The sequence below is a fragment of the Triturus cristatus genome, chromosome 8 (genome assembly GCF_964204655.1).
Source record: "Triturus cristatus chromosome 8, aTriCri1.1, whole genome shotgun sequence".
Taxonomy (NCBI): Eukaryota; Metazoa; Chordata; class Amphibia; order Caudata; family Salamandridae; genus Triturus; species Triturus cristatus.
This window is the reverse complement of record NC_140591.1, coordinates 894752144-894777833: the sequence shown is the minus strand read 5'-3', so window position 1 is coordinate 894777833 and position 25690 is coordinate 894752144.

Sequence of the window (25690 nt, the reverse complement as noted above, 5' to 3'; positions counted from 1 at the left end):
TCTTAGAAAGGAAGTTTGTCCTCCGTCAAGGCCCACAAGTCGAGAGACAAGGGACCACGGAAGGCAGCAAAATGGAGTGCGTAAAAGGGCTCCCACGGGCCACCGGAGCGGGCCAGGTAGCTGAGAGTCGGCACAAATGCTGCTTGAAGATTGGCTCAAGAATGGGCCAAAGCACAACTTCCCCACTGGTCGGGGTCGTGTGCTGGACAAGAGGTGGCCGGTGTCTCGGGGTATGCGGGGATCTCGACACCCACGTGGTCCAGGGTGCTCAGACTTGCTGGGCACACTCACAGGACGCTGGGATGTACTGGAGACCCACCTCGAGGTTGCTGGAAGGCGTCGAAGGTCGTGAGAGCAACGAAGTCCCAACCGGGTATCTTGTAGTCTTTTAGGTGCCTGCCAAGCAGGGGGATAACTCCTTTATCCCAAGGGAGATTTCTTCAGTCAGCTGGGCAGCAGCTCGTCGAAGGTCAGTTCTGTGAAGTCCTGTACGAATCTAAGGCTCTAGGGCAAAGTTATTCCCATATATCCCCAAGATTAGGGGATGGTCCAAAATAGAGCCTACCAATCAGAGTAGAGGCGGGAAAGGGTGGCTACACCCACTCCCCTTTGTGTGTTTCCCGCCTGGGCGAGGGGCAGGATGCCCCTGAACCGGTTCCAGGCGGTGTATGCAGAATTGGGGCTCTGCAGCTGCCTACGTGCAACTCTGAATGGCCTTTTGGTGCACCCACCCTGTTCCAATCCACATATCCTGTCTGGGGAGGTGCTGGCACCTCCCTGCCACAGGAGCCCTATTGTCCAGATGGCGAGGCTGGGGTTTTCCCCAGCAACAGCCAGCCAGAGTCGTGTAGGTGGCGAACAGTAGCCATTTTGTGGTACATGTGCACTTTTAAATTGGTTTCCAAATTCTACCGCTTTTCCCATATCACCCTCCTACCAAGGGGGAATCGTGCCCCCATGCCCATGGCTGGACTGGGGGTATGATTCCTTCATGTTTGACACCAAACACGATATGGTTCTGTGTAGCCACTCCAAAGTTACAGCGATGACGCAATAACTTATAATGCGGTTAAGAGTATATGGTATGGCTACACTACAAACAACCCAGTAACGATGTTACGAAGGTTGCAGGGAGGTCCTACTCACGTAGGGGTCCCCCCTCACACATACCTCAGCACCCAGCCCTGTAGGATTACCAGGGCCTGCCATAGGGGTGACCTATGAGAGTATATGTGTTGTATGGTATGGGACATAGGGTACCTACATCCCTGTAAGGGGTGCTAGCACCACCTTACCCAGGCTACAGTAGTGGCCTGGTGGTGTCAGTTTGGGTGGCTGTCCCAGGGTGGCACAATAAGTGCTGCAGCCCTGGTAGGCCTACTGGGGGACCCATGCCCTGGGTACCTAGGGTACCATCTACCAGGGACTGGTAGGGCATGCCCAGCATCCAATTGGTTGGTACCTAGGGTACTCACATAGTTTACCAGAGGAAGCAGATAGGCTGGGGTCCTGGATAGCAGGATCCCAGCCAGACTAGTCAAAAACCACTTAAATACCAGGCAAAAAGTTGGGGGCAACCATTAGTCAGATTCCACTCTCCTACATAACCCCCCCCCAAACGAAAGGAGATAAGGCTAACCTTGTCCAGATAAGCCTTTATTTCCTGAGTGGCCATATAAGGAAGAACCTGTACTAACATGGTTGCTCCCTGTGTCATGGTCCACTTGGGAAATCCTACCCCAAGGGGTTCTAGAGTTTCTCCAAAGTCTAGGGAAATTACCTGTATTGGTTTTTGGGTCAGAGGTGGGCTGGTGGGGTGTCTGAGTCTGGAAGTGGGACCCTACTTGGGTTGGTCTCAACCTCCTCAGATCACTGGCCACTATGGAAGCCTTTCTGCCCAGGACGGTGTCATATCTGGCCCTAAGGGTCAACCTCTGGCTGCCTACAGCTGGGGGTTGGATCCCTTTGGCTGGAATAGTGGAGGGCACTGGAAGGTTTGGGGCAGCTAGGCCCCAGGTTTCCCTGTGCTCAACAACATCCATTTGAGGGGTGCCTATACCTAGGGGTAAGGGGGATCCCTCAGTTTGTAGAGGAATATTCACCTGGCTGAAACTACTCTGCTGGGTGTCCCTAATCTGTTGATGAGGGGGTTCCTCTGGGCAGGGGCCCAATAAGGGTCCACTGACCTCCCTGACCTCTGCAGCCCTGGGCTGACTGAGGCAGGGTAGAGAGGGGCAGGATACCTGCTCCAGACTGGGTACCACCTTGGAAGGATCCCCTGCCATCAGAGAGGTGGGCAGGCCAAGCCTGTCCACTTCTGGGGCAGTTACTTCACAAGGGGCAGGGTCAGTTCCCTGAGAAACTGGACCTTTACCTGTAGTCTGGTGGGGGGAAGACTGCTCTTCCTCCCCTATGCTCTCTGTTTGTGTAGAGTGATCCATAGTTTCAGGCTTCACTCTTTCTATTTCCTCCTGGGGTGGAGGTGAGGCCCTCAGGGTCTCATCCACTCTCTCAGGAATTCCTACCATTTTCAAATGGGCCTTGTGGTCAACCTCAGCCCAGGCTGAGATTTCTAGATCATTCCCCAGTAGACAATCTACAGGCAAGTTTGGGGACACTGCCACTCTCTTGGGGCCAGTGACTCCTCCCCAGCTGAGATTTATCACTGCCATGGGATGATCTGTCCTGATTCCATCAATATTGGTCACCTGATAGCTAAACCCAGGTAAAAGCTGATCTAGGGGCACTAGCCTCTTGGTCACCATGGTGACACTGGCCCCTGTGTCCTTATAGGCCACAGCCTTCTGACCATTGATCATTGGTTCTTGTCTGTACCTGCCCAGAATACTGGGGCTCATGGTAAAGTTGGCAAACCCCATGCCACCATCACAGACCATTGTTGCTAATGCAGGGGACCTGGCTAGGCCAGAGTCCACTGGTGTCCCCAAAGAGAACCCAACTAAGTTTTTGGGTGCACTCCCACCGCCTGGGGGATTACTACTAGTAGTAACAGGAGGTGTTGGAGCTGGTTTTGGAGGAACACTTTCTTTATTGCCATTCTTAGGACAGCTGGAGTCAGTTTTCCAGTGGCCAGGTTTCTTACACACATGGCAATATGGTTTCTTGGTATTAGAGGAAGTATTTTGGGACCCACCCCCAGCACTGGTTTGTTGGGGCCCTTCAGAGGACTTTTCTTGTTTATCATCCCCACCTTTCTCTTTGGGCTTAGTGGAATCCTTCTTCTGGTCACCAACTTGGTTCTTAGGCCTGATCCTGGTTCTGACCCATTTGTCTGCCTTCTTTCCCAATTCTTGGGGAGAGGTCAGATCAGAGTCCACCAGGTGCTGGTGTAAAAGTTGGTTCTGACAATTATTAAGAATCTGCTCCCTCATAATGAGATTATACAATCCTTGATAATCATTAACTTTACTGCCATTTAACCAACCTTCCAGTGCCTTGGTTGCACAATCCACAAAGTCTACCCAATCTTGATTCTGTGCTTTCTGGGTGTCTCTGAACTTAAGTCTGTATTGATCAGTGGTTAAGCCAAACCCATCTATTAAAGCAGCTTTCAAGATATAATAATCATCAGCATCCTCTTCTCTTACAGAGAGGAGCTTGTCTCTCCCTTTATCTGAAAAGGAGAGCCACAGGATTGCTGCCCACTGCTCTACAGGGACCCTCTGTACTCTACAGGCCCTTTCAAGAGCAGATATCCATTTGTGGATATCATCCCCATTCTGATAGGGGGCACAATCTTGTGGAGGTTCCTATTGTCAGGGACTCTCTCTCTAACTCTAGGGGTTTCATTACTGCCACCAGGGATCTCTAGACCCCACTTTCTTGAAGCTTTCTGAAGCTCCAGGGTTTCCCTGTCCAATGCTAACTGTTCTCTTTTAAGCTCAAGCTTAGCCTGCTCAAATTTGATCAGTCTGCATTTCCTCTCATGAGAGGATTCTCTTCTCTGAGAAGAGGCAGAGGACCCTTTGGATCTCCTAGAATGGTTGGATCCCACTGAGGGGGATCTGTTCCTTCTTGGATCCACCACTCCCCTTTTAAGGGTGGAGGGAGTGCCTCTTGAGCCATCACCTCCATGCTGTGAGTGGTCTGTTTCTTCCAGGTCAGGATTTTCATCCTCTTCCTGCTCCTCTTCAGATTCCACTCTGGGAGTGTCCTCTTCTGAGGGGTGCCCACCCACTCTGTCCGTCCCTCTGGATCCTATGGACTCCATAAAGTCTGCTATGAGCAGGATCTCCTTGAGACGTTTTGTGTTGGCACCTCTTTCTGTCTTCAGTCCCCTAAGGGTGCACATTTCCCTGAGCTCTGCAAAGGTGAAATTATCATACTTATCTACTGGGACCCTCTGGGGTCCTTCCATAGCCTTAGTGCCACCTGAAGACATGTTTAGTGTAGTGATGTATCTACCTACACTAAGTGTGGCCTACTGAACCCTCTCTTGAGTTGTAGTCAAGGTGTGCTAAACCCTCTACACACAACTCCAAGTTCAGTAGAACTTATTGTATTCTAGCTTGAATTTATATGTACCTTTGGTACCTTGTGGCTTCCACTTTAGAAATTCAATTTGTTATCTGGTAAAACAATGGCAAGCTTGAATCCAACCGCTGCACACCAATGTGAGAAGTTGGCCTGGCATATGCTGTTCCTAGTTATAGGGACACCTTGCACCAGTCCAATTCGACTCCTATTGATGGTAGGTTTAAGACAACCTTTAAAGAAAGCTATCCTAGTGGTAGCTGTGGAGAGCAGCCTTCAGGCTAAGTCTTGAAGGAGTGTTAAGCTTATTGTTTTACCATAATAACCTCTTGAATAACCAAATGAAAGAGTAGCCCACACAGGTATATATATAAAATATATGTATTTATTCTAGACAGAATCCCACAGTCACTTTATGTGGCTAGTGGCAAAGTTACAATTCAAACAAGCATTTCTAAACACAATAAATAGCACAGAAACCAATGGGCCCCAGGGGGGGACCAAACCATATACTAAAATAGTGGTATAAGAACCACGACAATTCTACAGGCAATGCCTAGGGCATTCAGGATCGCTGGCCCCTTAAGAATCCACCCACAGTTAAGAGGAAGGGGACCCACGGGAGGCGTGTGCAGTGCGAGAAGCTGCTGTCGGGATCGCAATGTTAGCCTATGGAGAATGTCGCGGTTGAATAATTAAGGTTTAAGGACACTTCTAACAACAGTACAAAGTTAAGGCTTGAGACTTAAGGCTTTGGAGAGCCCACCACCACGGGAGTACCGAAGTACCACTGTTACCTGCCCCAGGGAAGCCGGGTGCATAGGTCGATTCTGGTGTCGGGTCGCGGGCTGATTTTCTATGGAAAAGGAATCCAAACTGCTGCTAGCTGGAAGTGTCGCTGAAGTCGTGAAGATTAAAGTTGAAGAAAAGACAAAGATGAACCTGAAAGCAGAGGGGACAGAGTCTGGGTCACAGCACAGTGACCAGGGAGCTCACAGGAAGGAGCTCGTGGATGTCGGGTGCTTCAGGTGTGGAAGGTACAGCTGGGCTCTGCAGTCACGGGCTCCGGGAGGCTTCAAGGAAGGCCAGCTTCTGGAGGGCGACTGTCCCACGTCGGCTGAGGGTCGCTGCGGTGTTAGTGTCCCGATTGGATCCACTAAGCATTGGCAACCGCAACCCACGCAAGATGAACAAAGCAGCTGCTGGTGCAGACCCACGAGGTCTGAGGGTGCTCTCCTTTGCAGGGAGCGTAGAGCAGGCCTGGAGCAACCAGGGGAACTCTTAGAAAGGAAGTTTGTCCTCCGTCAAGGCCCACAAGTCGAGAGACAAGGGACCGCGGAAGGCAGCAAAATGGAGTGCGTAAAAGGGCTCCCACGGGCCACTGGAGCGGGCCAGGGAGCTGAGAGTCGGCACAAATGCTGCTTGAAGGTTGGCTCAAGAATGGGCCAAAGCACAACTTCCCCACTGGTCGGGGTCGTGTGCTGGACAAGAGGTGGCCGGTGTCTCGGGGTATGCGGGGATCTCGACACCCACGTGGTCCAGGGTGCTCAGACTTGCTGGGCACACTCACAGGACGCTGGGATGCACTGGAGACCCACCTCGAGGTTGCTGGAAGGCGTCGAAGGTCGTGAGAGCAACGAAGTCCCAACCGGGTATCTTGTAGTCTTTTAGGTGCCTGCCAAGCAGGGGGATAACTCCTTTATCCCAAGGGAGATTTCTTCAGTCAGCTGGGCAGCAGCTCGTCGAAGGTCAGTTCTGTGAAGTCCTGTACGAATCTAAGGCTCTAGGGCAAAGTTATTCCCATATATCCCCAAGATTAGGGGATGGTCCAAAATAGAGCCTACCAATCAGAGTAGAGGCGGGAAAGGGTGGCTACACCCACTCCCCTTTGTGTGTTTCCCGCCTGGGCGAGGGGCAGGATGCCCCTGAACCGGTTCCAGGCGGTGTATGCAGAATTGGGGCTCTGCAGCTGCCTACGTGCAACTCTGAATGGCCTTTTGGTGCACCCACCCTGTTCCAATCCACATATCCTGTCTGGGGAGGTGCTGGCACCTCCCTGCCACAGGAGCCCTATTGTCCAGATGGCGAGGCTGGGGTTTTCCCCAGCAACAGCCAGCCAGAGTCGTGTAGGTGGCGAACAGTAGCCATTTTGTGGTACATGTGCACTTTTAAATTGGTTTCCAAATTCTACCGCTTTTCCCATATCACCCTCCTAGCAAGGGGGAATCGTGCCCCCATGCCCATGGCTGGACTGGGGGTATGATTCCTTCATGTTTGACACCAAACACGATATGGTTCTGTGTAGCCACTCCAAAGTTACAGCGATGACGCAATAACTTATAATGCGGTTAAGAGTATATGGTATGGCTACACTACAAACAACCCAGTAACGATGTTACGAAGGTTGCAGGGAGGTCCTACTCACGTAGGGGTCCCCCCTCACACATACCTCAGCACCCAGCCCTGTAGGATTACCAGGGCCTGCCATAGGGGTGACCTATGAGAGTATATGTGTTGTATGGTATGGGACATAGGGTACCTACATCCCTGTAAGGGGTGCTAGCACCACCTTACCCAGGCTACAGTAGTGGCCTGGTGGTGTCAGTTTGGGTGGCTGTCCCAGGGTGGCACAATAAGTGCTGCAGCCCTGGTAGGCCTACTGGGGGACCCATGCCCTGGGTACCTAGGGTACCATCTACCAGGGACTGGTAGGGCATGCCCAGCATCCAATTGGTTGGTACCTAGGGTACTCACATAGTTTACCAGAGGAAGCAGATAGGCTGGGGTCCTGGATAGCAGGATCCCAGCCAGACTAGTCAAAAACCACTTAAATACCAGGCAAAAAGTTGGGGGCAACCATTAGTCAGATTCCACTCTCCTACACTGGCCTAATAACTAAGGTCTTAGACTCGTACTCTGGCCTAATGGTTAAGGTCTTAACTCTTACTCTAGCCTACTGGTTAAGGTCTTAACTCTTACTCTGGCCTAAAAGCTGTGGTCTTAGACTCGTACTCTGGCCTAATGGTTAAGGTCCTAACTCTTACTCTGGCCTACTGGTTAAGGTCTTAACTCTTACTCTGGCCTAATAGCTAAGGTCTTAGACTCGTACTCTGGCCTAATGGTTAAGGTCTTAACTCTTACTCTGGCCTACTGGTTAAGGTCTTAACTCTTACTCTGGCCTAATGGTTAAGCTCTTAAGTCTTACTCTGGCCTAATAGCTAAGGTCTTAACTCTTACTCTGGCCTAATAGCTAAGGTCTTAGACTCATACTCTGGCCTAATGGTTAAGGTCTTAACTCTAACTCTGGCCTAATAGCTAAGGTCTTAACTCTTACTCTGTTCTAATGGTTACGGTCTTAACTCTTATTCTGGCCTACTGGTTAAGGTCTTAACTCTTACTCCGGCCTAATAACTAAGGTCTTAGACTCGTACTCTGGCCTAATGGTTAATGTCTTAACTCTTACTCTGGCCTACTGGTTAAGGTCTTAACTCTTACTCTGGCCTAAAAGCTGTGGTCTTAGACTCGTACTCTGGCCTAATGGTTAAGGTCTTAACTCTTAGTCTGGCCTACTGGTTAAGGTTTTAACTCTTACTCTGGCCTAATAGCTAAGGTCTTAGACTCGTACTCTGGCCTAATGGTTAAGGTCTTAACTCTTACTCTGGCCTACTGGTTAAGGTCTTAACTCTTACTCTGGCCTAATGGTTATGGTCTTAAGTCTTACTCTGGCCTAATGGCTAAGGTCTTAACTCTTACTCTGACCTAATAGCTAAGGTCTTAGACTCATACTCTGGCCTAATGGTTAAGGTCTTAACTCTAACTCTGGCCTAATAGCTAAGGTCTTAACTCTTACTCTGTCCTAATGGTTACGGTCTTAACTCTTACTCTGGCCTAATGGTTAAGGTCTTAACTCTTACTCTGGCCTAATAGCTAAGGTCTTAACTCTTACTCTGGCATAATAGCTAAGGTCTTAGACTCGTACTCTGGCCTAATGGTTAAGGTCTTAACTCTAACTCTGGCCTAATAGCTAAGGTCTTAACTCTTACTCTGGCTTACTGGTTAGGGTCTTAACACTTACTCTGGCCTAATAGCTAAGGTCTTAACTCTTACTCTGGCCTACTGGTTAAGGTCTTAACTCTTACTCTGGCCTAATAGCTAAGGTCTTAAATCTTACTCTAGCCTACTGGTTAAGGTCTTAACTCTTACTCTGGCCTAGTAGCTAAGGTCTTAGGCTCGTACTCTGGCCTAACGATTAAGGTCTTAACTCTTACTCTGGCCTAATAGCTAAGGTCTTAACTCTTACTCTGGCCTAATGGTTAAGGTCTTAACTCTTACTCTGGCCTAATAGCTAAGGTCTTAACACTTACTCTGGCCTAATAGCTAAGGTCTTAGACTCGTACTATGGCCTACAGTTTAATGTCTTTACTCTTACTCTGGTCTACTGGTTAAGGTCTTAACTCTTACTCTGGACTACTGGTTAAGGTCTTAAATTTTACTCTGGCCTAATAGCTAAGGTGTTAGACTCATACTCTGGCCTACAGGTTAAGGTCTTAACTTTTACTCTGGCCTACTGGTTAAGGTCATAACTCTTACTCTGGCATAATAGCTAAGGTCTTAGACTCGTACTCTGGCCTAATGGTTAAGGTCTTAACTCTTACTCTAGCCTAATAGCTAAGGTCTTAACTCTTACTCTGGCATAATAGCTAAGGTCTTAGACTTGTACTATGGCCTACAGGATAAGGTATTAACTCTTACTCTGGCCTACTGTTTAAGGTCTTAACTCTTACTCTGGCCTAATAGCTAATGTCTTAGACTCGTACTATGGCCCAATGGATAAGGTCTTAACTCTTACTCTGGCCTAATATCTAAGGTCTTAACTCTTACTCTGGCCTAATAGCTAAGGTCTTAGACTCGTACTCTGGCCTAATTGTTAAGGTCTTAACTCTTACTCTGGCCTACTGGTTAAGGTCTTAACTCTTACTCTGGCCTAATAGCTAAGAACCCAGACTTGTACTCTGGCCTAATGGTTAAGGTCTTAACTCTTACTCTGGCCTAATGGTTAAGGTCTTAACTCTTACTCTGGCCTAATAGCTAAGGTCTTAGACTCATACTCTGGCCTACAGGTTAAGGTCTTAACTCTTACTCTGGACTACTGGTTAAGGTCTTAACTCTTACTCTGGCCTAATAGCTAAGGTCTTAGACTCGTACTCTGGCCTAATGGTTAAGGTCTTAACTCTTACTCTGGCATAATAGCTAAGGTCTTAACTCTTACTCTGGCCTAATAACTAAGGTCTTAGACTCGTACTCTGGCCTAATGGTTAAGGTCTTAACTCTTACTCTGGCCTACTGGTTAAGGTCTTAACTCTTACTCTGGCCTAAAAGCTGAGGTCTTAGACTCGTACTCTGGCCTAATGGATAAGGTCTTAACTCTTACTCTGGCCTACTGGTTAAGGTCTTAACTCTTACTCTGGCCTAATAGCTAAGGTCTTAGACTCATACTCTGGCCTAATGGTTAAGGTCTTAACTCTTACTCTGGCCTAATGGTTAAGGTCTTAAGTCTTACTCTGGCCTAATAGCTAAGGTCTTAACTCTTTCTCTGGCCTAATAGCTAAGTCTTAGACTCGTACTCTGGCCTAATGGTTAAGGTCTTAACTCTAACTCTGGCCTAATAGCTAAGGTCTTAACTCTTACTCTGGCCTACTACACTTACTCTGGCCTAATAGCTAAGGTCTTAACTCTTACTCTGGCCTACTGGTTAAGGTCTTAACTCTTACTCTGGCCTCATATCTAAGGTCTTAACTCTTACTCTGGCCTAATAGCTAATATCTTAGACTCGTACTCTGGCCTAATGGTTAAGGTCTTAACTCTTACTCTGGCCTACTGGTTAAGGTCTTAACTCTTACTCTGGCATAATAGCTAAGGTCTTAAATCTTACTCTAGCCTACTGGTTAAGGTCTTAATTCTTACTCTGGCCTAATAGCTAAGGTCTTAGGCTCGTACTCTGGCCTAATGGATAAGGTCTTAACTCTTACTCTGGCCTACTGGTTAAGGTCTTAACTCTTACTCTGGCCTCATATCTAAGGTCTTAACTCTTACTCTGGCCTAATAGCTAAGGTCTTAGACTCATACTCTGGCCTAATGGTTAATGTCTTAACTCTTACTCTGGCCTAATAGCTAAGGTCTTAACGCTTACTCTGGCCTAATAGCTAAGGTCTTAGACTCGTACTCTGGCCTAATGGTTAAGTTCTTAACTCTTACTCTGGCCCAATAGCTAACGTCTTAGACTCGTACTCTGGCCTAATGGTTAAGGACTTAACTCTTACTCTGGCCAAATATCTAAGGTCTTAACCCTTACTCCAGCCTAATAGCTAAGGTCTTAGACTAATACTCTGGCCTAATGGTTAAGGTCTTAACTCTTACTCTGCCCTACTGGTTAAGATCTTAACTCTTACTCTGGCCTAATAGTAAGGTCTTAACACTTACTCTGGCCTAATAGCTAAGGTCTTAGACTCGTACTCTGGCCTAATTTGTTAAGGTCTTAACTCTTACTCTGGCCTACTGGTTAAGGTCTTAACTCTTACGCTGGCCTAATAGCTAAGAACTCAGACTCGTACTCTGGCAAAATGGTTAAGGTCTTAACTCTTACTCTGGCCTAATGGTTAAGGTCTTAACTCTTACTCTGGCCTAATAGCTAAGGTCTTAGACTCGTACTCTGGCCTACAGGTTAAGGTCTTAACTCTTACTCTGGACTACTGGTTAAGGTCTTAACTCTTACTCAGGCCTAATAGCTAAGGTCTTAGACTCGTACTCTGGCCTAATGGTTAAGGTCTTAACTCTTACTCTGGCATACTGGTTAAGGTCTTAACTCTTACTCTGGCCTACTGGTTAAGGTCTTAACTCTTACTCTGGCCTAAAAGCTGAGGTCTTAGACTCGTACTCTGGCCTAATGGTTAAGATTTTAACTCTTACTCTGGCCTAAAGGTTAAGGTCTTAACTCTTACTCTGGCCTAATAGCTAAGGTCTTAGACTCGTACTCTGGCCTTATGGTTAAGGTCTTAACTCTTACTCTGGCCTACTGGTTAAGGTCTTAACACTTACTCTGGCCTAATGGTTAAGTTCTTAACTCTTACTCTGGCCTAATAGCTAAGGTCTTAACTCTTACTCTGGCCTAATAGCTAAGGTCTTAGTCTCATACTCTGGCCTAATTTGTTAAGGTCTTAACTCTTACTCTGGCCTACTGGTTAAGGTCTTAACTCTCACTCCGGCCTAATAGCTAAGAACTCAGACTCGTACTCTGGCCTAATAGCTAAGGTCTTAGACTCGTACTCTGGCCTACAGGATAAGGTCTTAACTCTTACTCTGGCCTACTGGTTAAGGTCTTAACTCATACTCTGGCCTAAAAGCTGAGGTCTTAGACTCGTACTCTGGCCTAATGGTTAAGGTCTTAACTCTTACACTGGCCTACTGGTTAAGGTCTTAACTCTTACTCTGGCCTAATAGCTAAGGTCTTAGACTCGTACTCTGGCCTAATGGTTAAGGTCTTAACTCTTACTCTGGCCTACTGGTTAAGGTCTTAACTCTTACTCTGGCCTAATGGTTAAGTTCTTAACTCTTACTCTGGCCTAATAGCTAAGGGCTTAACTCTTACTCTGGCTTAATAGCTAAGGTCTTAGACTCGTACTCTGGCCTAATGGTTAAGGTCTTAATTCTAACTCTGGCCTAATAGCTAAGGTCTTAACTCTTACTCTGGCCTAATAGCTAAGGTCTTAGACTCGTACACTGGACTAATGGTTAAGGTCTAAACTCTTACTCTGGCCTACTGGTTAAGGTCTTAACTCTTACTCTGGCCTAATAGCTAGGGTCTTAGACTTGTACTCTGGCCTAATGGTTAAGGTCTTAACTCTTACTCTGGCCTACTGGTTAAGGTCTTAACTCTTACTATGGCCTAATAGCTAAGGTCTTAGACTCGTACACTGGACTAATGGTTAAGGTCTAAACTCTTACTCTGGCCTACTGGTTAAGGTCTTAACTCTTACTCTGGCCTAATAGCTAGGGTCTTAGACTTGTACTCTGGCCTAATGGTTAAGGTCTTAACTCTTACTCTGGCCTACTGGTTAAGGTCTTAACTCTTACTATGGCCTAATAGCTAAGGTCTTAGACTCGTACTATGGCCTACAGGTTAAGGTCTTAACTCTTACTCTGGCCTACTGGTTAAGGTCTTAACTCTTACTCTGGTCTCATAGCTAAGGTCTTAACTCTTACTCTGGCCTAATAGCTAAGGTCTTAGACTCGTACTATGGCCTACAGGTTAAGGTCTTAACTCTTACTCTGGCCTACTGGTTAAGGTCTTAACTCTTGCTCTGGCCTAATAGCTAAGGTCTTAACTCTTACTCTGGCCTAATAGCGATGGTCTTAGACTTGTACTCTGGCCTAATAGCTAAGGTCTTAACTCTTACTATGGCCTAATAGCTAAGGTCTTAACTCTTACTCTGGCTTAATAGCTAAGGTCTTAGACTCGTACTCTGGCCTAATGGTTAAGGTCTTAACTCTTACTCTGGCCTAATAGCTAAGGTCTTAGACTCGTACTCTGGCCTAATGGTTAAGGTCTTAACTCTTACTCTGGCCTAATAGCTAAGGTCTTAACTCTTACTCTGGCCTAATAGCTAAGAACTCAGACTTGTACTCTGGCCTAATGGTTAAGGTCTTAACTCTTACCCTGGCCTAATGGTTAAGGTCTTAACTCTTACTCTGGCCTAATAGCTAAGGTCTTAGACTCGTACTCTGGCCTACAGGATAAGGTCTTAACTCTTACTCTGGACTACTGGTTAAGGTCTTAACTCTTACTCTGGCCTAATAGCTAAGGTCTTAGACTCGTACTCTGGCCTAATGGTTAAGGTCTTAACTCTTACTCTGGCATACTGGTTAAGGTCTTAACTCTTACTCTGGCCTACTGGTTAAGGTCTTAGACTCGTACTCTGGCCTAATGGTTAAGGTCTTAACTCTTACTCTGGCCCAATAGCTAACGTCTCAGACTCGTACTCTGGCCTAATGGTTAAGGACTTAACTCTTACTCTGGCCAAATATCTAAGGTCTTAACCCTTACTCCAGCCTAATAGCTAAGGTCTTAGACTAATACTCTGGCCTAATGGTTAAGGTCTTAACTCTTACTCTGCCCTACTGGTTAAGATCTTAACTCTTACTCTGGCCTAATAGCTAAGGTCTTAACTCTTACTCTGGCCTAATAGCTAAGGTCTTAGACTCGTACTCTGGCCTAATTTGTTAAGGTCTTAACTCTTACTCTGGCCTACTGGTTAAGGTCTTAACTCTTACTCTGGCCTAATAGCTAAGAACTGAGACTCGTACTCTGGCCTAATGGTTAAGGTCTTAACTCTTACTCTGGCCTAATGGTTAAGGTCTTAACTCTTACTCTGGCCTAATAGCTAAGGTCTTAGACTCGTACTCTGGCCTACAGGTTAAGGTCTTAACTCTTACTCTGGACTACTGGTTAAGGTCTTTACTCTTACTCAGGCCTAATAGCTAAGGTCTTAGACTCGTACTCTGGCCTAATGGTTAAGGTCTTAACTCTTACTCTGGCATACTGGTTAAGGTCTTAACTCTTACTCTGTCCTACTGGTTAAGGTCTTAACTCTTACTCTGGCCTAAAAGCTGAGGTCTTAGACTCGTACTCTGGCCTAATGGTTAAGGTCTTAACTCTTACTCTGGCCTACTGGTTAAGGTCTTAACTCTTACTCTGGTCTCATAGCTAAGGTCTTAACTCTTACTCTGGCCTAATAGCTAAGGTCTTAGACTCATACTATGGCCTACAGGTTAAGGTCTTAACTCTTACTCTGGCCTACTGGTTAAGGTCTTAACTCTTGCTCTGGCCTAATAGCTAAGGTCTTAACTCTTACTTTGGCCTAATAGCGATGGTCTTAGACTTGTACTCTGGCCTAATAGCTAAGGTCTTAACTCTTACTCTGGCCTAATAGCTAAGGTCTTAGACTCGTACTCTGGCCTAATTTGTTAAGGTCTTAACTCTTACTCTGGCCTACTGGTTAAGGTCTTAACTCTTACTCTGGCCTAATAGCTAAGAACTCAGACTCGTACTCTGGCCTAATGGTTAAGGTCTTAACTCTTACTCTGGCCTAATGGTTAAGGTCTTAACTCTTACTCTGGCCTAATAGCTAAGGTCTTAGACTCGTACTCTGGCCTACAGGTTAAGGTCTTAACTCTTACTCTGGACTACTGGTTAAGGTCTTAACTCTTACTCAGGCCTAATAGCTAAGGTCTTAGACTCGTACTCTGGCCTAATGGTTAAGGTCTTAACTCTTACTCTGGCATACTGGTTAAGGTCTTAACTCTTACTCTGGCCTACTGGTTAAGGTCTTAACTCTTACTCTGGCCTAAAAGCTGAGGTCTTAGACTCGTACTCTGGCCTAATGGTTAAGGTCTTAACTCTTACTCTGGCCTAATAGCTAAGGTCTTAGACTCGTACTCTGGCCTAATGGTTAAGGTCTTAACTCTTACTCTGGCCTAATAGCTAAGGTCTTAACTCTTACTCTGGCCTAATAGCTAAGAACTCAGACTTGTACTCTGGCCTAATGGTTAAGGTCTTAACTCTTACCCTGGCCTAATGGTTAAGGTCTTAACTCTTACTCTGGCCTAATAGCTAAGGTCTTAGACTCGTACTCTGGCCTACAGGATAAGGTCTTAACTCTTACTCTGGACTACTGGTTAAGGTCTTAACTCTTACTCTGGCCTAATAGCTAAGGTCTTAGACTCGTACTCTGGCCAAATGGTTAAGGTCTTAACTCTTACTCTGGCATACTGGTTAAGGTCTTAACTCTTACTCTGGCCTACTGGTTAAGGTCTTAACTCTTACTCTGGCCTAAAAGCTGAGGTCTTAGACTCGTACTCTGGCCTAATGGTTAAGGTCTTAACTCTTACTCTGGCCTACTGGTTAAGGTCTTAACTCTTACTCTGGCCTAATAGCTAAGGTCTTAGACTCGTACTCTGGCCTAATGGTTAAGGTCTTAACTCTTACTCTGGCCTACTGGTTAAGGTGTTAACTCTTACTTTGGCCTAATGGTTAAGTTCTTAACTCTTACTCTGGCCTAATAGCTAAGGTCTTAACTCTTACTCTGGCCTAATGGTTAAGTTCTTAGACTCGTACTCTGGCCTAATGGTTAAGGTCTTAACTCTTTCTCTGGCCTAATAGCTAAGGTCTTAGACTTGTTTTCTGGCCTAATGATTAAGGTCTTAACTCTTACTCTGGCCTACTGGTTAAGGTCTTAACTCTTACTCTGGCCTAATAGCTAAGGTCTTAGACTCGTACTATGGCCTACAGGTTAAGGTCTTAACTCTTACTCTGGCATACTGGTTAAGGCCTTAACTCTTACTCTGGCCTACTGGTTAAGGTCTTAACTCTTACTCTGGCCTAAAAGCTGAGGTCTTAGACTCGTACTCTGGCCTAATGGTTAAGGTCTTAACTCTTACATGGCCTACTGGTTAAGGTCTTAACTCTTACTCTGGCCTAATAGCTAAGGTCTTAGACTCATACTCTGGCCTAATGGTTAAGGTCTTAACTCTTACTCTGGCCTACTGGTTAAGGTCTTAACTCTTACTCTGGTCTAATGGTTAAGTTCTTAACTCTTACTCTGGCCTAATAGCTAAGGTCTTAACTCTTACTCTGGCCTAATAGCTAAGGTCTTAGACTCGTACTCTGGCCTAATGGTTAAGGTCTTAATTCTAACTCTGGCCTAATAGCTAAGGTCTTAACTCTTACTCTGGCCTAATGGTTAAGGTCTTAACTCTCACTCTGGCCTACTGGTTAAGGTCTTAACTCTTACTCTGGCCTAATAGCTAAGGTCTTAGACTCGTACACTGGCCTAATGGTTAAGGTCTTAACTCTTACTCTGGCCTACTGGTTAAGGTCTTAACTCTTACTCTGGCCTACTAGTTAAGGTCTTAACTCTTACTCTGGCCTAATAGCTAAGGTCTTAGACTTGTACTCTGGCCTAATGGTTAAGGTCTTAACTCTTACTCTGGCCTACTGGTTAAGGTCTTAACTCTTACTCTGGCCTAATAGCTAAGGTCTTAGACTCGTACTCTGGCCTAATGGTTAAGGTCTTAACTCTTACTCTGGCCTACTGGTTAAGGTCTTAACTCTTACTCTGGCCTCATAGCTAAGGTCTTAACTCTTACTCTGGCCTAATAGCTAAGGTCTTAGACTCGTACTATGGCCTACAGGTTAAGGTCTTAACTCCTACTCTGGCCTACTGGTTAAGGTCTTAACTCTTGCTCTGGCCTAATAGCTAAGGTCTTAACTCTTACTCTGGCCTATTAGCGATGGTCTTAGACTTGTACTCTGGCCTAATAGCTAAGGTCTTAACTCTTACTCTGTCCTAATGGTTACGGTCTTAACTCTTACTCTGGCCTACTGGTTAAGGTCTTAACTCTTACTCTGGCCTAATAGCTAAGGTCTTAGACTCGTACACTGGCCTTAATGGTTAAGGTCTTAACTCTTACTCTGGCCTACTGGTTAAGGTCTTAACTCTTACTCTGGCCTACTGGTTAAGGTCTTTACTCTTACTCTGGCCTAATAGCTAAGGTCTTAGACTTGTACTCTGGTCTAATGGTTAAGGTCTTAACTCTTACTCTGGCCTACTGGTTAAGGTCTTAACTCTTACTCTGGCCTAATAGCTAAGGTCTTAGACTCGTACTATGGCCTACAGGTTAAAGTCTTAACTCTAACTCTGGCCTACTGGTTAAGGTCTTAACTCTTACTCTGGCCTCATAGCTAAGGTCTTAACTCTTACTCTGGCCTAATAGCTAAGGTCTTAGACTCGTACTATGGCCTACAGGTTTAGGTCTTAACTCTTAATCTGGCCTACTGGTTAAGGTCTTAACTCTTACTCTGGCCTAATAGCTAAGGTCTTAACTCTTACTCTTGCAAAATAGCTAAGGTCTTAGACTCGTACTATGGCCTTCAGGTTAAGGTCTTAACTCTTACTCTGGCCTACTGGTTAAGGTCTTAACTCTTACTCTGGCCTCATATCTAAGGTCTTAACTCTTACTCTGGCCTAATAGCTAAGGTCTTAGACTCATACTCTGGCCTAATGGTTAATGTCTTAACTCTTACTCTGGCCTAATAGCTAAGGTCTTAACGCTTACTCTGGCCTAATAGCTAAGGTCTTAGACTCGTACTCTGGCCTAATGGTTAAGTTCTTAACTCTTACTCTGGCCCAATAGCTAACGTCTTAGACTCGTACTCTGGCCTAATGGTTAAGGACTTAACTCTTACTCTGGCCAAATATCTAAGGTCTTAACCCTTACTCCAGCCTAATAGCTAAGGTCTTAGACTAATACTCTGGCCTAATGGTTAAGGTCTTAACTCTTACTCTGCCCTACTGGTTAAGATCTTAACTCTTACTCTGGCCTAATAGTAAGGTCTTAACTCTTACTCTGGCCTAATAGCTAAGGTCTTAGACTCGTACTCTGGCCTAATTTGTTAAGGTCTTAACTCTTACTCTGGCCTACTGGTTAAGGTCTTAACTCTTACGCTGGCCTAATAGCTAAGAACTCAGACTCGTACTCTGGCAAAATGGTTAAGGTCTTAACTCTTACTCTGGCCTAATGGTTAAGGTCTTAACTCTTACTCTGGCCTAATAGCTAAGGTCTTAGACTCGTACTCTGGCCTACAGGTTAAGGTCTTAACTCTTACTCTGGACTACTGGTTAAGGTCTTAACTCTTACTCAGGCCTAATAGCTAAGGTCTTAGACTCGTACTCTGGCCTAATGGTTAAGGTCTTAACTCTTACTCTGGCCTACTGGTTAAGGTCTTAACTCTTACTCTGGCCTAAAAGCTGAGGTCTTAGACTCGTACTCTGGCCTAATGGTTAAGATTTTAACTCTTACTCTGGCCTAAAGGTTAAGGTCTTAACTCTTACTCTGGCCTAATAGCTAAGGTCTTAGACTCGTACTCTGGCCTAATAGCTAAGGTCTTAGTCTCATACTCTGGCCTAATTTGTTAAGGTCTTAACTCTTACTCTGGCCTACTGGTTAAGGTCTTAACTCTCACTCCGGCCTAATAGCTAAGAACTCAGACTCGTACTCTGGCCTAATAGCTAAGGTCTTAGACTCGTACTCTGGCCTACAGGATAAGGTCTTAACTCTTACTCTGGCCTACTGGTTAAGGTCTTAACTCATACTCTGGCCTAAAAGCTGAGGTCTTAGACTCGTACTCTGGCCTAATGGTTAAGGTCTTAACTCTTACACTGGCCTACTGGTTAAGGTCTTAACTCTTACTCTGGCCTAATAGCTAAGGTCTTAGACTCGTACTCTGGCCTAATGGTTAAGGTCTTAACTCTTACTCTGGCCTACTGGTTAAGGTCTTAACTCTTACTCTGGCCTACTGGTTAAGGTCTTAACACTTACTCTGGCCTAATGGTTAAGTTCTTAACTCTTACTCTGGCCTAATAGCTAAGGTCTTAACTCTTACTCTGGCCTAATAGCTAAGGTCTTAGTCTCATACTCTGGCCTAATTTGTTAAGGTCTTAACTCTTACTCTGGCCTACTGGTTAAGGTCTTAACTCTCACTCCGGCCTAATAGCTAAGAACTCAGACTCGTTCTCTGGCCTAATAGCTAAGGTCTTAGACTCGTACTCTGGCCTACAGGATAAGGTCTTAACTCTTACTCTGGCCTACTGGTTAAGGTCTTAACTCATACTCTGGCCTAAAAGCTGAGGTCTTAGACTCGTACTCTGGCCTAATGGTTAAGGTCTTAACTCTTACACTGGCCTACTGGTTAAGGTCTTAACTCTTACTCTGGCCTAATAGCTAAGGTCTTAGACTCGTACTCTGGCCTAATGGTTAAGGTCTTAACTCTTACTCTGGCCTACTGGTTAAGGTCTTAACTCTTACTCTGGCCTAATGGTTAAGTTCTTAACTCTTACTCTGGCCTAATAGCTAAGGGCTTAACTCTTACTCTGGCTTAATAGCTAAGGTCTTAGACTCGTACTCTGGCCTAATGGTTAAGGTCTTAATTCTAACTCTGGCCTAATAGCTAAGGTCTTAACTCTTACTCTGGCCTAATAGCTAAGGTCTTAGACTCGTACACTGGACTAATGGTTAAGGTCTAAACTCTTACTCTGGCCTACTGGTTAAGGTCTTAACTCTTACTCTGGCCTAATAGCTAGGGTCTTAGACTTGTACTCTGGCCTAATGGTTAAGGTCTTAACTCTTACTCTGGCCTACTGGTTAAGGTCTTAACTCTTACTATGGCCTAATAGCTAAGGTCTTAGACTCGTACACTGGACTAATGGTTAAGGTCTAAACTCTTACTCTGGCCTACTGGTTAAGGTCTTAACTCTTACTCTGGCCTAATAGCTAGGGTCTTAGACTTGTACTCTGGCCTAATGGTTAAGGTCTTAACTCTTACTCTGGCCTACTGGTTAAGGTCTTAACTCTTACTATGGCCTAATAGCTAAGGTCTTAGACTCGTACTATGGCCTACAGGTTAAGGTCTTAACTCTTACTCTGGCCTACTGGTTAAGGTCTTAACTCTTACTCTGGTCTCATAGCTAAGGTCTTAACTCTTACTCTGGCCTAATAGCTAAGGTCTTAGACTCGTACTATGGCCTACAGGTTAAGGTCTTAACTCTTACTCTGGCCTACTGGTTAAGGTCTTAACTCTTGCTCTGGCCTAATAGCTAAGGTCTTAACTCTTACTCTGGCCTAATAGCGATGGTCTTAGACTTGTACTCTGGCCTAATAGCTAAGGTCTTAACTCTTACTATGGCCTAATAGCTAAGGTCTTAACTCTTACTCTGGCTTAATAGCTAAGGTCTTAGACTCGTACTCTGGCCTAATGGTTAAGGTCTTAACTCTTACTCTGGCCTAAAAGCTGAGGTCTTAGACTCGTACTCTGGCCTAATGGTTAAGATTTTAACTCTTACTCTGGCCTAAAGGTTAAGGTCTTAACTCTTACTCTGGCCTAATAGCTAAGGTCTTAGACTCGTACTCTGGCCTTATGGTTAAGGTCTTAACTCTTACTCTGGCCTACTGGTTAAGGTCTTAACACTTATTCTGGCCTAATGGTTAAGTTCTTAACTCTTACTCTGGCCTAATAGCTAAGGTCTTAACTCTTACTCTGGCCTAATAGCTAAGGTCTTAGTCTCATACTCTGGCCTAATTTGTTAAGGTCTTAACTCTTACTCTGGCCTACTGGTTAAGGTCTTAACTCTCACTCCGGCCTAATAGCTAAGAACTCAGACTCGTACTCTGGCCTAATAGCTAAGGTCTTAGACTCGTACTCTGGCCTACAGGATAAGGTCTTAACTCTTACTCTGGCCTACTGGTTAAGGTCTTAACTCATACTCTGGCCTAAAAGCTGAGGTCTTAGACTCGTACTCTGGCCTAATGGTTAAGGTCTTAACTCTTACACTGGCCTACTGGTTAAGGTCTTAACTCTTACTCTGGCCTAATAGCTAAGGTCTTAGACTCGTACTCTGGCCTAATGGTTAAGGTCTTAACTCTTACTCTGGCCTACTGGTTAAGGTCTTAACTCTTACTCTGGCCTAATGGTTAAGTTCTTAACTCTTACTCTGGCCTAATAGCTAAGGGCTTAACTCTTACTCTGGCTTAATAGCTAAGGTCTTAGACTCGTACTCTGGCCTAATGGTTAAGGTCTTAATTCTAACTCTGGCCTAATAGCTAAGGTCTTAACTCTTACTCTGGCCTAATAGCTAAGGTCTTAGACTCGTACACTGGACTAATGGTTAAGGTCTAAACTCTTACTCTGGCCTACTGGTTAAGGTCTTAACTCTTACTCTGGCCTAATAGCTAGGGTCTTAGACTTGTACTCTGGCCTAATGGTTAAGGTCTTAACTCTTACTCTGGCCTACTGGTTAAGGTCTTAACTCTTACTATGGCCTAATAGCTAAGGTCTTAGACTCGTACACTGGACTAATGGTTAAGGTCTAAACTCTTACTCTGGCCTACTGGTTAAGGTCTTAACTCTTACTCTGGCCTAATAGCTAGGGTCTTAGACTTGTACTCTGGCCTAATGGTTAAGGTCTTAACTCTTACTCTGGCCTACTGGTTAAGGTCTTAACTCTTACTATGGCCTAATAGCTAAGGTCTTAGACTCGTACTATGGCCTACAGGTTAAGGTCTTAACTCTTACTCTGGCCTACTGGTTAAGGTCTTAACTCTTACTCTGGTCTCATAGCTAAGGTCTTAACTCTTACTCTGGCCTAATAGCTAAGGTCTTAGACTCGTACTATGGCCTAATGGTTAAGGTCTTAACTCTTACTCTGGCCTACTGGTTAAGGTCTTAACTCTTACTATGGCCTAATAGCTAAGGTCTTAGACTCGTACACTGGACTAATGGTTAAGGTCTAAACTCTTACTCTGGCCTACTGGTTAAGGTCTTAACTCTTACTCTGGCCTAATAGCTAGGGTCTTAGACTTGTACTCTGGCCTAATGGTTAAGGTCTTAACTCTTACTCTGGCCTACTGGTTAAGGTCTTAACTCTTACTATGGCCTAATAGCTAAGGTCTTAGACTCGTACTATGGCCTACAGGTTAAGGTCTTAACTCTTACTCTGGCCTACTGGTTAAGGTCTTAACTCTTACTCTGGTCTCATAGCTAAGGTCTTAACTCTTACTCTGGCCTAATAGCTAAGGTCTTAGACTCGTACTATGGCCTACAGGTTAAGGTCTTAACTCTTACTCTGGCCTACTGGTTAAGGTCTTAACTCTTGCTCTGGCCTAATAGCTAAGGTCTTAACTCTTACTCTGGCCTAATAGCGATGGTCTTAGACTTGTACTCTGGCCTAATAGCTAAGGTCTTAACTCTTACTATGGCCTAATAGCTAAGGTCTTAACTCTTACTCTGGCTTAATAGCTAAGGTCTTAGACTCGTACTCTGGCCTAATGGTTAAGGTCTTAACTCTTACTCTGGCCTAATAGCTAAGGTCTTAGACTCGTACTCTGGCCTAATGGTTAAGGTCTTAACTCTTACTCTGGCCTAATAGCTAAGGTCTTAACTCTTACTCTGGCCTAATAGCTAAGAACTCAGACTTGTACTCTGGCCTAATGGTTAAGGTCTTAACTCTTACCCTGGCCTAATGGTTAAGGTCTTAACTCTTACTCTGGCCTAATAGCTAAGGTCTTAGACTCGTACTCTGGCCTACAGGATAAGGTCTTAACTCTTACTCTGGACTACTGGTTAAGGTCTTAACTCTTACTCTGGCCTAATAGCTAAGGTCTTAGACTCGTACTCTGGCCTAATGGTTAAGGTCTTAACTCTTACTCTGGCATACTGGTTAAGGTCTTAACTCTTACTCTGGCCTACTGGTTAAGGTCTTAGACTCGTACTCTGGCCTAATGGTTAAGGTCTTAACTCTTACTCTGGCCCAATAGCTAACGTCTCAGACTCGTACTCTGGCCTAATGGTTAAGGACTTAACTCTTACTCTGGCCAAATATCTAAGGTCTTAACCCTTACTCCAGCCTAATAGCTAAGGTCTTAGACTAATACTCTGGCCTAATGGTTAAGGTCTTAACTCTTACTCTGCCCTACTGGTTAAGATCTTAACTCTTACTCTGGCCTAATAGCTAAGGTCTTAACTCTTACTCTGGCCTAATAGCTAAGGTCTTAGACTCGTACTCTGGCCTAATTTGTTAAGGTCTTAACTCTTACTCTGGCCTACTGGTTAAGGTCTTAACTCTTACTCTGGCCTAATAGCTAAGAACTGAGACTCGTACTCTGGCCTAATGGTTAAGGTCTTAACTCTTACTCTGGCCTAATGGTTAAGGTCTTAACTCTTACTCTGGCCTAATAGCTAAGGTCTTAGACTCGTACTCTGGCCTACAGGTTAAGGTCTTAACTCTTACTCTGGACTACTGGTTAAGGTCTTTACTCTTACTCAGGCCTAATAGCTAAGGTCTTAGACTCGTACTCTGGCCTAATGGTTAAGGTCTTAACTCTTACTCTGGCATACTGGTTAAGGTCTTAACTCTTACTCTGTCCTACTGGTTAAGGTCTTAACTCTTACTCTGGCCTAAAAGCTGAGGTCTTAGACTCGTACTCTGGCCTAATGGTTAAGATTTTAACTCTTACTCTGGCCTAAAGGTTAAGGTCTTAACTCTTACTCTGGCCTAATAGCTAAGGTCTTAGACTCGTACTCTGGCCTACAGGTTAAGGTCTTAACTCTTACTCTGGACTACTGGTTAAGGTCTTAACTCTTACTCAGGCCTAATAGCTAAGGTCTTAGACTCGTACTCTGGCCTAATGGTTAAGGTCTTAACTCTTACTCTGGCATACTGGTTAAGGTCTTAACTCTTACTCTGGCCTACTGGTTAAGGTCTTAACTCTTACTCTGGCCTAAAAGCTGAGGTCTTAGACTCGTACTCTGGCCTAATGGTTAAGATTTTAACTCTTACTCTGGCCTAAAGGTTAAGGTCTTAACTCTTACTCTGGCCTAATAGCTAAGGTCTTAGACTCGTACTCTGGCCTTATGGTTAAGGTCTTAACTCTTACTCTGGCCTACTGGTTAAGGTCTTAACTCTTACTCTGGCCTAATGGTTAAGTTCTTAACTCTTACTCTGGCCTAATAGCTAAGGTCTTAGTCTCATACTCTGGCCTAATTTGTTAAGGTCTTAACTCTTACTCTGGCCTACTGGTTAAGGTCTTAACTCTCACTCTGGCCTAATAGCTAAGAACTCAGACTCGTACTCTGGCCTAATAGCTAAGGTCTTAGACTCGTACTCTGGCCTACAGGATAAGGTCTTAACTCTTACTCTGGACTACTGTTTAAGGTCTTAACTCTTACTCTGGCCTAATAGCTAAGGTCTTAGACTCGTACTCTGGCCTAATGGTTAAGGTCTTAACTCTTACTCTGGCATACTGGTTAAGGTCTTAACTCTTACTCTGGCCTACTGGTTAAGGTCTTAACTCATACTCTGGCCTAAAAGCTGAGGTCTTAGACTCGTACTCTGGCCTAATGGTTAAGGTCTTAACTCTTACACTGGCCTACTGGTTAAGGTCTTAACTCTTACTCTGGCCTAATAGCTAAGGTCTTAGACTCGTACTCTGGCCTAATGGTTAAGGTCGTAACTCTTACTCTGGCCTACTGGTTAAGGTCTTAACTCTTACTCTGGCCTAATGGTTAAGTTCTTAACTCTTACTCTGGCCTAATAGCTAAGGGCTTAACTCTTACTCTGGCCTAATAGCTAAGGTCTTAGACTCGTACTCTGGCCTAATGGTTAAGGTCTTAATTCTAACTCTGGCCTAATAGCTAAGGTCTTAACTCTTACTCTGGCCTAATGGTTAAGGTCTTAACTCTCACTCTGGCCTACTGGTTAAGGTCTTAACTCTTACTCTGGCCTAATAGCAAAGGTCTTAGACTCGTACACTGGCCTAATGGTTAAGGTCTAAACTCTTACTCTGGCCTACTGGTTAAGGTCTTAACTCTTACTCTGGCCTAATAGCTAAGGTCTTAGACTTGTACTCTGGCCTAATGGTTAAGGTCTTAACTCTTACTCTGGCCTACTGGTTAAGGTCTTAACTCTTACTATGGCCTAATAGCTAAGGTCTTAGACTCGTACTATGGCCTACAGGTTAAGGTCTTAACTCTTACTCTGGCCTACTGGTTAAGGTCTTAACTCTTACTCTGGTCTCATAGCTAAGGTCTTAACTCTTACTCTGGCCTAATAGCTAAGGTCTTAGACTCGTACTATGGCCTACAGGTTAAGGTCTTAACTCTTACTCTGGCCTACTGGTTAAGGTCTTAACTCTTGCTCTGGCCTCATAGCTAAGGTCTTAACTCTTACTCTGGCCTAATAGCGATGGTCTTAGACTTGTACTCTGGCCTAATAGCTAAGGTCTTAACTCTTACTCTGGCCTAATAGCTAAGGTCTTAGACTCGTACTCTGGCCTAATTTGTTAAGGTCTTAACTCTTACTCTGGCCTACTGGTTAAGGTCTTAACTCTTACTCTGGCCTAATAGCTAAGAACTCAGACTCGTACTCTGGCCTAATGGTTAAGGTCTTAACTCTTACTCTGGCCTAATGGTTAAGGTCTCAACTCTTACTCTGGCCTAATAGCTAAGGTCTTAGACTCGTACTCTGGCCTAATGGTTAAGGTCTTAATTCTAACTCTGGCCTAATAGCTAAGGTCTTAACTCTTACTCTGG